Genomic DNA, 12669 nt, shown 5'->3' on the forward strand with positions numbered 1-12669 from the left:
CCATCATGGGGGATCAATGGACGTGTTTTGTGGGTGCAACCCCTTCCTCTCAGCTACTTTATTATTGAGGAAGGGGTTGCACCCTCAAAACGCATACATTGATCTCCCGTGATGGCAGATAGCACATGTTGACACATTGTGTGCATCTTCAAAATTTGGCTTTTCGAGAATATGTCAAAAAATATTCACAAAATTTTCAGGCAAAAAAAGCAAAACTAATTAGGGATTTCGAGGGATTTTAAACTCTCCCTAAAACATCAATGATGTTCTTCATTTTGTTTTGAACATCATTCAAGTTTTGCTTGATGTTTTCCAAGTCCCTATTACACCCCATGATCTCCCCAATGAAGATCTGGGCACTTTCACTGGTGAAATGACCTTCATCCACAACATCACGATCACCTAAAAATATAAAAAAAAACCACACCATGTATTATAAATATGCCGGCATCCATCTCTTACCCGAGCCTGTGGTCGCAGACACTCACCTGTTGTGGTGACAATTTCCACCACTTCTCCCTCCTCCTCCTCCTCTGGTTGGGTTTGAGGGATTTCCACTTCTTCATGAGGTGGGGGTTCTGTTGTCTCCTCTGATGAGTGGGGTCCTCTGAGTCTTTTCTCCCCTATGTGAACAAAAATAGGTATACTTACCACACAGATATTTTATAACTATAAATTATAACTATTATATTCCTATAAATAGGAATATAAAACATTGCTTGGAAGTGGGGTACAATTGTCTGTTTTGGCAGAGTTCCAAGATGAAGAAATATTTTTTCACTTTGTCAAGCTTGAATACTTACCTGTTTTGTACAAGCTTCACAGATGGAGACACCCCTATAGTATACACTGGAGCACCTGTGTGGGCCCCCTAATAAAAAGGGTGTTGTTTTGTCCCACACTAGTGCTCCAGCGTCCAGATGTGTAAACAGCTGCTGAGTGTCCTCTCCTTACACAGAATCTAGTTTGCATTTCATTCTAGTTACAAACCCATCTAGACACCAAAATTATTTTAAGAGAAGTAGGCCAGAAAAAATGTATTGAAATGCATCGGGACAAAACATGGTGTTTTACTGGCCGAACAAACAATGTTTCCTACGAACGAATAATGTGTCCATGCACATGAAAGTTGCCATTTTAAACTGTACAACAGTAAAGAAAAGCACATGGAGCAGCACAAACGTAATAAAAAGAAAGAATAGTAACACAGGACAACTACTTACTTTTTTGCAGCACTCTCCTGATCCTTCTATACTGATCGTGCTCCCTGATTTTGAGGTCCGATCACCGCTTCCTCAGTTGATCCTTGGATCGCCGTACCCCAAAATTACGGTGCAGACTCTTCACAACTTTAGTCATGATCTTGGCCTTTCTGACATTGGGGTTGGGGTAAGGTCCATACTTCCCGTCATAGTCGGCCCTCTTCAGTATGTCGACCATCTCCACCATCTCCACAAAGGACATATTTGAGGCCTTAAATCTTCTCCTCTGGGATCGTGACGTTTCTGGCTCCAGGCTTTCCTCCTCCTCCTCCTCGTTGCTGTAATTAGCACGCACCTGCTCTGTCTCCGCCATGTGCTCTTCCCCACTTCGCCCGAATGAGAGGGGGCGGGGAATAGATTAGAAAGAACGTCAGGGGCAGGCGGAGTTTCACGCATGCGCAGTGTGTATAAAGCGTAACACGCGTGCGTAGTACGTATGATCTGTGAGCGGAGGAAGGAGTATCGGAAGTGCCGAAGGTAACATTTAAACTTGGGCCTATACTGCTTAGAGATTGGGGCCTATTTTAGGACAAGATTAGGAGACTTTAGCCTGACATTAGGGTTTGTCTTGTGTATTGCAGATAAAATGGATGGCTTCAATGACCACAATTTCCTCCCCCTGTTCATAGACAAATACACAAATACAGGGAGCTGCCCTGTCTGTGGCAGGTGAAACACCCGCAATATAATCATAAACAAAAGAGGCAGTCAGCACTGGAGAAACTGCTGGAGTTGGTGACGCCGGTGGTCCCCACGGCAACCATCCCCTATTTAAAAGCCAAAATTGGTGGCCTGAGGAGCACTTATCTTAGAGAGCGCAAGAAGGCCCAGGATTCCCAGAGATCCGGAGCTGCAGCAGATGACGTTTATGTCCCCAGGCTCTGGTACTTTGAGAGACTTTGTTTTCTGTCAGACCAGACTAAAGTCAGGGAATCCCTCTCAACCCTTCCTTCCACTCTTCCTTCCACCCTATCTTCCACCCCAGCTGAGGCTTCCGATGTCCAACCTGGGGCTTCGAGCCAGGAAGAAGTGGAGGAGCCCAGCTGGAGCCAGGTATAACATTGTTCTACAGATTTCTGGTCAATAAATAAATTATGTTTACTAGATGTTATTATTGATGACTAATTGCTGATTTAATAAAGTGTTTTACATGTCAATAGACAGTACTGGGCAAAAATGATTGGGACAACAATGAAAAATGCTGGGCTCAGAATGATAGTCTGTTATATTTGTTAACATTCAATTTGCAACAGTCATGAGGTGAAAATTGTGTGTGATTTATGAAGAAAAAACTAAAACGATGTCCCTTTTATATACACAGGAAGACCTCAGCCAGGAGGAGTCTGTGGAATGTGGCACACAGGAGGAGGCTGTGGAATGTGGCACACAGGAGGAGGCGGGGGTTAGTGGCAGCCAGGAGGAGGCGGGGGTAAGTGGCAGCCAGGAGAAGGCCGGGCCCAGTAGGAGCCTCACAGAATCGCAGGTCGCTCTCCTCCGCCTGCCAAACAAAAGACCCGGGAAGGGGAGTAACGTGGAAGATTCAGCACTCAGGCTGATTCAGGAGGCTTCTGCGTCCCTCAGAGCCACCCCCACTCGTGAAGAGGCCTTTGCCTCCATGGCTGCCACAAAACTGCTGGACATGCAGGAGGGCCAATGCCTCATGTGTGAGAACATCCTTTATAAAACATTAACTAAGGGGGTGAAGGGTGAAATCACACCCAAAACCCACCTGTGTGAGTTGGACCATCCTCCTCCTCCTCCTGCCACAACTCTGGAAGGAAGACCAGAGAGTGATGGCCTGGGTTCAGTCTGGTCTGACAAAAGATGCAGGCTCTTGTATGACCACAGCCTGGGGACAGATATGTCATCTGCTGCTGTTCATGATCTCTTGGACTTCTGGACCAGATTGTACTCCCTTATATATGGACTCCTCAGGCCACCAATTTTGCAGTAAAATAATTGATGTGTTCTCTGGGGGCCAAAGGCTTCGCCAATTTCTGGTGTTTCTCCAGCGTTGCCTCCCTCTTTCTTTGGTTATGAGCCCTTAATAAATTTTGAGTTTGATTTATTATACTCGCCTATGTGTGTTTTCCTTCAAAAAAGACAGTTTGTTTGTGAGGAGGCAGGTACATTTCAAAAATACAATGTGAAATTAACAAGAGACACCAACACCAAGCAATCTCCTTGAGATTAACCACTTGCCGACCGCCGCACGACTATATACGTCGACAGAGCGGCACGGGCAGGCAAAAGGACGTGTATGTACGTCCTTGCCTGCCCGCGGGTGGGGGGTCCGATCGGACCCCCCCCCGGTGCCTGCGGCGGTCGGCAAATCTCCCCCGGCGATCGGAGGTGAGGGGGAGGCCATCCATTCGTGGCCCCCCCCCTCGCGATCGCTCTCAGCCAATGGGATCATTTCCCTGCCTCTGTATTGTACACAGAGGCAGAGGAAATGATGTCATCTCTCCTCGGCTCGGTATTTTCCGTTCCGGGCCGAGGAGAGAAGACTGCAATGTAAGTGCACAACACACTACACACACAGTAGAACATGCCAGGCACACTAAACACCCCGATCCCCCCCCCGATCGCCCCCCGATCCCCCCCCAATCACCGCCCCCCCCTGTCACAAACTGACACCAAGCAGGTTTTTTTTTTTTTTTTTTTTTTTTTTCTGATTACTGTATTGGTGTCAGTTTGTGACAGTTACAGTGTCAGGGCAGTGAGTGTTAGGCCCCCTGTAGGTCTAGGGTACCCCCCTAACCCCCCCTAATAAAGTTTTAACCCCTTGATCACCCCCCGTCACCAGTGTCGCTAAGCGATCATTTTTCTGATCGCTGTATTAGTGTCGCTGGTGATGCTAGTTAGGGACGTAAATATTTAGGTTCGCCGGCAGCGTTTTATAGCGACAGGGACCCCCATATACTACCTAATAAATGTTTTAACCCCTTGATTGCCCCCTAGTTAACCCTTTCACCACTGATCACTGTATAACCGTTACGGGTGACGCTGGTTAGTTTGTTTATTTTTTATAATGTCAGGGCACCCGCCGTTTATTACTGAGTAAAGGTTTAGCCCCCTGATCGCCCGGCGGTGATATGCGTCGCCCCAGGCAGCGTCAGATAAGCGCCAGTACCGCTAACACCCACGCACGCAGCATACGCCTCCCTTAGTGGTATAGTATCTGTACAGATCAATATCTGATCCGATCAGATCTATACTAGCGTCCCCAGCAGTTTAGGGTTCCCAAAAACACAGTGTTAGCGGGATCAGCCCAGATACCTGCTAGCACCTGCGTTTTGCCCCTCCGCCCAGCTCGGCCCAGCCCACCCAAGTGCAGTATCGATCGATCACTGTCACTTACAAAACACTAAACGCATAACTGCAGCGTTCGCAGAGTCAGGCCTGATCCCTGCGATCGCTAACAGTTTTTTTGGTAGCATTTTGGTGAAATGGCAAGCACCAGCCCCAGGCAGCGTCAGGTTAGTGCCAGTACCGCTAACACCCACGCACGCACCGTACACCTCCCTTAGTGGTATAGTATCTGAACGCATCAATATCTGATCCGATCAGATCTATACTAGCGTCCCCAGCAGTTTAGGGTTCCCAAAAACGCAGTGTTAGCAGGATCAACCCAGATACCTGCTAGCAACTGCGTTTTACCCCTCCGCCCGGCCCGGCCCAGCCCACCCAAGTGCAGTATCGATCGATCACTGTCACTTACAAAACACTAAACGCATAACTGCAGCGTTCGCAGAGTCAGGCCTGATCCCTGCGATCGCTAACAGTTTTTTTTGTAGCGTTTTGGTGAACTGGCAAGCACCAGCCCCAGGCAGCGTCAGGTTAGTGCCAGTAGCGCTAACACCCACGCACGCACTGTACACCTCCCTTAGTGGTATAGTATCTGAACTGATCAATATCTGATCCGATCAGATCTATACTGGCGTCCCCAGCAGTTTAGGGTTCCCAAAAACGCAGTGTTAGCGGGATCAGCCCAGATACCTGCTAGCACCTGCGTTTTGCCCCTCCGCCCGGCCCAGCCCAGCCCACCCAAGTGCAGTATCGATCGATCACTGTCACTTACAAAACACTAAATGCATAACTGCAGCGTTCGCAGAGTCAGGCCTGATCCCTGCGATCGTTTACAGTTTTTTTGGTAGCGTTTTGGTGAACTGGCAAGCGCCAGCGGCCTAGTACACCCCGGTCGTAGTCAAACCAGCACTGCAGTAACACTTGGTGACGTGGCGAGTCCCATAAGTGCAGTTCAAGCTGGTGAGGTGGCAAGCACAAGTAGTGTCCCGCTGCCACCAAGAAGAAGACAAACACAGGCCCGTCATGCCCATAGTGCCCTTCCTGGTGCATTCGCCAATCCTAATTGGGAACCCACCACTTCTGCAGCGCCCGTACTTCCCCCATTCACATCCCCAACCAAATGCAGTCGGCTGCATGAGAGGCATTTTTATGTCCTCCCGAGTACCCCTACCCAACGAACCCCCCCAAAAAAGATGTTGTGTCTGCAGCAAGCGCGGATATAGGCGTGACACCCACTATTATTGTCCCTCCTGTCCTGACAATCCTGGTCTTTGCATTGGTGAATGTTTTGAACACTACCATTCACTAGTTGAGTATTAGCGTAGGGTACAGCATTGCACAGACTAGGACACACTTTCACAGGGTCTCCCAAGATGCCATCGCATTTTGAGAGACCCGAACCTGGAACCGGTTACAGTTATAAAAGTTACAGTTACAAAAAAAGTGTAAAAAAAAAAAAAAAAAAAAAAAAAACACAAACAAAAATATAAAATAAAAAATAATAGTTGTCGTTTTATTGTTCTCTCTCTCTTTATTCTCTCTCTATTGTTCTGCTCTTTTTTACTCTATTCTATTCTGCAATGTTTTATTGTTATTATGTTTTATCATGTTTGTTTTTCAGGTATGTAATTATTTATACTTTACCGTTTACTGTGCTTTATTGTTAACCATTTTTTTGTCTTCAGGTACAGCATTCACGACTTTGAGTGGTTATACCAGAATGATGCTTGCAGGTTTAGGTATCATCTTGGTATCATTCTTTTCAGCCAGCGGTCGGCTTTCATGTAGAAGCAATCCTAGCGGCTAATTAGCCTCTAGACTGCTTTTACAAGCAGTGGGAGAGAATGCCCCCCCCCCCCCACCGTCTTCCGTGTTTTTCTCTGGCTCTCCTGTCTCAACAGGGAACCTGAGAATGCAGCCGGTGATTCAGCCAGCTGACCATAGAGCTGATCAGAGACCAGAGTGGCTCCAAACATCTCTATGGCCTAAGAAACCGGAAGCTACGAGCATTTTATGACTTAGATTTCGCCGGATGTAAATAGCGCCATTGGGAAATTGGGAAAGCATTTTATCATACCTATCTTGGTGTGGTCAGATGCTTTGAGGGCAGAGGAGAAATCTAGGGTCTAATAGACCCCAATTTTTTCAAAAAAGAGTACCTGTCACTACCTATTGCTATCATAGGGGATATTTACATTCCCTGAGATAACAATAAAAATGATTAAAAAAAAAAAAAAAATGAAAGGAACAGTTTTAAAATAAGATAAAAAAGCAAAAAAATAATAAAGAAAAAAAAAAAAAAAAAAAAAAGCACCCCTGTCCCCCCTGCTCTCGCGCTAAGGCGAACGCAAGCGTCGGTCTGGCATCAAATGTAAACAGCAATTGCACCATGCATGTGAGGTATCACCGCGACGGTCAGATCGAGGGCAGTAATTTTAGCAGTAGACCTCCTCTGTAAATCTAAAGTGGTAACCTGTAAAGGCTTTTAAAGGCTTTTAAAAATGTATTTATTTTGTTGTCACTGCACGTTTGTGCGCAATTGTAAAGCATGTCATGTTTGGTATCCATGTACTCGGCCTAAGATCATCTTTTTTATTTCATCAAACATTTGGGCAATATAGTGTGTTTTAGTGCATTAAAATGTAAAAAAGTGTGTTTTTTCCCCAAAAAATGCGTTTGAAAAATCGCTGCGCAAATACTGTGTGAAAAAAAAAAATTAAACACCCACCATTTTAATCTGTAGGGCATTTGCTTTAAAAAAATATATAATGTGTGGGGGTTCAAAGTAATTTTCTTGCAAAAAAAAATAATTTTTTCATGTAATCAAAAAGTGTCAGAAAGGGCTTTGTCTTCAAGTGGTTAGAAGTGTGGGTGATGTGTGACATAAGCTTCTAAATGTTGTGCATAAAATGCCAGGACAGTTCAAACCCCCCCCCAAATGACCCCATTTTGGAAAGTAGACACCCCAAGCTATTTGCTGAGAGGCATGTCGAGTCCATGGAATATTTTATATTGTGACACAAGTTGTGGGAAAGAGACAAATTATTATTTTTTTTTTTTTTTTTTGCACAAAGTTGTCACTAAATGATATATTGCTCAAACATGCAATGGGAATATGTGAAATTACACCCCAAAATACATTCTGTTGCTTCTCCTGAGTACGGGGATACCACATGTGTGAGACTTTTTGGGAGCCTAGCCACGTATGGGACCCCGAAAACCAAGCACCGCCTTCAGGCTTTCTAAGGGCGTAAATTTTTGATTTCACTCTTCACTGCCTATCACAGTCTCGGAGGCCATGGAATGCCCAGGTGGCACAAACCCCCCCCAAATGACCCCATTTTGGAAAGTAGGCATCCCAAGCTATTTGCTGAGAGGTATAGTGAGTATTTTGCAGACCTCACTTTTTGTCACAAAGTTTTGAAAATTAAAAAAAGAAAAAAAAAATTTTTTTTTTTGTCTTTCTTCATTTTCAAAAACAAATGAGAGCTGCAAAATACTCGCCATGCCTCTCAGCAAATAGCTTGGGGTGTCTACTTTCCAAAATGGGGTCATTTGGGGGGGGTTTGTGCCACCTGGGCATTCCATGGCCTCCGAAACTGTGATAGGCAGTGAAGAGTGAAATCAAAAATGTACACCCTTAGAAATCCTGAAGGCGGTGATTGGTTTTCGGGGTCCCGTACGCGGCTAGGCTCCTAAAAAGTCCCACACATGTGGTATCCCCGTACTCAAGAGAAGCAGCAGAATGTATTTTGGGGTGCAATTCCACATATGCCCATGACCTGTGTGAGCAATATATCATTTAGTGACAACTTTGTGCAAAAAAAAAAAAAATAAATAAATAAATTGTCACTTTCCCGCAACTTGTGTCAAAATATAAAATATTCCATGGACTCAACATGCCTCTCAGCAAATAGCTTGGGGTGTCTACTTTCCAAAATGGGGTCATTTGGGGGGGGTTTGTGCCATCTGGGCATTTTATGGCCTTCAAAACTGTGATAGGTAGTGAGGAGTAAAATCAAAAATGTACGCCCTTAGAAATCCTGAAGGCAGTGATTGGTTTTCGGGGCCCCGTATGCGGCTAGGCTCCCAAAAAGTCCCACACATGTGGTATCCCCATACTCAGGAGAAGCAGCTAAATGTATTTTGGGGTGCAATTCCACATATGCCCATGGCCTGTGTGAGCAATATATCATTTAGTGACAACTTTTTGTAATTTTTTTTTTTTTTTTTTTCATTATTCAATCACTTGGGACAAAAAAAATGAATATTCAATGGGCTCAACATGCCTCTCAGCAATTTCCTTGGGGTGTCTACTTTCCAAAATGGGGTCATTTGTGGGGGTTTTGTACTGCCCTGTCATTTTAGCACCTCAAGAAATGACATAGGCAGTCATAAATTAAAGACTGTGTAAATTCCAGAAAATGTACCCTAGTTTGTAGGCGCTATAACTTTTGCGCAAATCAATAAATATACACTTATTGACATTTTTTTTACCAAAGACATGTGGCCAAATACATTTTGGCCTAAATGCATGACTAAAATTGAGTTTATTGGATTTTTTTTAGAACAAAAAGTAGAAAATATCATTTTTTTTCAAAATTTTCGGTCTTTTTCCGTGTATAGCGCAAAAAATAAAAACGGCAGAGGTGATCAAATACCATCAAAAGAAAGCTCTATTTGTGGGAAGAAAAGGACGCAAATTTCGTTTGGTTACAGCATTGCATGACCGCGCAATTAGCAGTTAAAGCGACGCAGTGCCAAATTGTAAAAAGTGCTCTGGTCAGGAAGGGGGTAAATCCTTCCGGGGCTGAAGTGGTTAAATAATACAAGTTTATAATGGTGTTGTGGTAACTTGACACACAAAACACACCCAAAAATATTCTGGAGCGAAAAAAAAAAAAAGAAAATTAAAACACAATTTCAGGCTTTAAAAAAACCTCAAAAAAATAATATTTTTTCGGTAGATGTGACAAATAAAAATATTATATTGATGAAATCACAATAAATAATAAAGAGAGAAGTTTGTGAGAAGTCTGTGTGAATATGAGCAGCAAAAATACTTCATTCTTCTAGCATTATAAAGAAGAACAGAGTGCGCTGCATTAAATATATTTGAAAAAAAAAAAAAAAAACAATGTGATCTAAAACATTGCAGTGTGACGAAAGTGCTATATCCATTCCGAACGCTAATTTTACCAGACCGAGCAGCTCCGTCTCGGAATTTATTCTGAGCATGCGTGGCACTTTGTGCGTCAGAATTGTCCACACACGGTCGAAATTGACGTGACCGGATTTTGTTGTCGGAAAATTTTATAGCCTGCTCTCAAACTTTGTGTGTCGGAAAATCCCAAGGAAAAAGTCCGATGGTGCCCACACACAGTCGGAATTTCCGACAACAAGCTCCAATCACACATTTTCTGTCGGAAAATCCGACCGTGTGTACAGGGCATATCAGATTACCAGTGACAAATTCATTAATGTCTTACAAAATACGAACACAGCAGGTTCACTGAAGGAATTAAAGAACTTCAAGGCTCTTAATATAGAAAGAGACAGTTTTATCCAGCAAACCAAATTAAAAGCAGAAGCAAAGTTAGAGCTGCTACAGGACACTGCACAGATCTGTTTCCACCAGACATTCTAAAAAGTCTTCTAGAAGTCATAGTTCAAAATACTCAACATTCAGTGAGCGACTTATTAGTGCCCGTGCTGAAGTGGCCAGCAAGGTGCAGGTCGCATATGCAGAAAGGAAAGCAGAGTTGGCAGCTCAGACAACAGAGTTGGAAGCTCACACAGCACGTCAAAGAGCAACAATAGAAATCTTAAACGAACAGTGTAAACATGATGCAGCTATGGCAAAGCTAAGGGTCCTAGAGTGTAGACGAAGGTGCAAGTGAGAAAGACAGCATTAACCTAAACATAGCAGATATGGAAGATCCCCTCAAACGCACTAAAGACTACGTCCTAAGCCACTGCAGTGTGCACTCCATCGTCTCCAATGCTCCTGACAACATAGAGACTCCTTCACAGATAAAGTTAAAGAGGTTCCAGCAACTTCCTGCATGCAAAATCACTCCAGTGCATTTCCTGCCTGCCTACCTAACCTTCCTTCTTATGTCACAGAGCATCAGAGCAAGCTGCAAGCAAGTCATCAATTTCCTGTCATCGGTACAGCATTGAATCAACGTACCATTGGAACAACCAACTTCAAGCAAGCAACTCACCTGAACACATCTGCTGCACCATATTTCCCTGTGTCCTTTAACAATAATGTCAATGATAGCGCAATCAGCACCATTCAGCCAACAACATCTCGCATAAAGGCAGAGACAACTGTACAGCAGAGTTTGTGAGGTACATACTTCACAGAGAGCTCACAAAGACTGGTCTCACAAGTTTTGATGACCAGCCTGAGAACTACAGAAGCTGGAAATGTGCTTTCACAACCGCAATCAGTAATCTTGGCATTACAGATGCTGAAGAATTGGATCTGCTGATCAGATGGCTTGGTCCTCTATCTGCTGCACGTGTTAAGCCATTAAGATCGGTTTTCATGGACAATCCTACAGCAGGCCTCACAGCTGCATGGGATCGACTAGAGCAAAGTTATGGCAGTCCAGAAGCTATAGAAAATGCCTTGTTAATGCGTCTGGAAACTTTCCAAAGGATATCTTGTAAGGACAACAAGGAGTTCCAGAGACTAAGTGACCTTCACCTCGAGCTTCAGCTAGCCAAGGCAGACCCAAAATTACCTGGACTCAGTTACCTCAACACTGCAAGAGGGGTAAGCCCAATCACCTCCAAGCTCCCTTATGGTTTACAAGAGAAATGGTCTGCACTAGGGTCATCATACAAAAAAGAGAACAAGGTTTCCTTCCCTCCATTCTCTTTCTTCTGCAAATTCATCAGTAAAATTGCAGAGACCAAGAACGATCCAAGTTTTTACTACGGTGAGTACAGTCTCTTCTCACCCTTTCCTAAGAGTACCAGTCTTCAGGGCAACTATAGAAGCTGTAGAGGCCCAGTATCCGTGAAAAAGACTGACATCCTTCCCACTCCTACCACAGTTGTGGCCACAAACAGAGTAGGAAGATTGAAAACCCTAACAGAGAGTGTCCCATTCACAAGAAGCCACACCCCCTCAAAAAATGTATCGGCTTTAGGAAGAGCGTAAGAAGCTTTTAAAGACATTTAGGGTATATTTCAGGTGCTGTGCTTCTACAGAACATTTTGCAAAGGACTGTAATGTGTCCATCAAGTGCATAGAGTATGGCTCTGAAGAGCATGTGCAAGCTCTCCATCCGTTTGAGCCCAGCTCCGCACAACCTACTAACTCTCCTCCCAGGTTAACGCATGGTGGGGAGAATACAGACCAAGTGCCTAATTCTACCATAATTTCTTCATCCTGCACTGAAGTTTGTGGAGAAGACTGCTGTGATAAGTTCTGTGCTAAAGTATGATTGGTGAACATATACCACAATTACCCCTACCTACACTTCTGGAGTGCAATCAGATACCTGCTAACAGGGAATAAATCACTACTCCAGCTGCTGCTTTCCATCACCCTCACCTGAAGGTAATAGCAAATGAGATACCGCCACTTGACAAAGATGCTCAGATCCTTCTTCTGTTAGGAAGAGACATTCTAAGAGATCACAAGGTACACAGACAAGTCAGTGGATCCCCAGATTCCCCATTTGCCCAGCGCATGGATCTAGGTTGGGTCATCATAGGCAACATCTATATAGGCAAAGTGAAGAGACCTACCAACATTTCATCATTCAAGACAAATGTTCTGCCAAATGGCCGAAACACTTACTTTGAGCCATGCCCACATCACTACTGGGTGAAAGAGAAGATAGCCAGCCACGGATGGCAACATGATATCTCAGGTAACACAAGCCCTTTCTCCAAGATGATGACTTCGGCTCTACAGTGTTTAATACAACCAGTGAAGAACCAGTACCACAATTACCCCTACCTACACTTCTGGAGTGCAATCAGATACCTGCTAACAGGGAATAAATCACTACTCCAGCTGCTGCTTTCCATCACCCTCACCTGAAGGTAATAGCAAATGAGATACCGCCACTTG

The sequence above is a fragment of the Aquarana catesbeiana genome, linkage group LG13 (genome assembly GCF_042186555.1).
Source record: "Aquarana catesbeiana isolate 2022-GZ linkage group LG13, ASM4218655v1, whole genome shotgun sequence".
Lineage (NCBI taxonomy): Eukaryota > Metazoa > Chordata > Amphibia > Anura > Ranidae > Aquarana > Aquarana catesbeiana.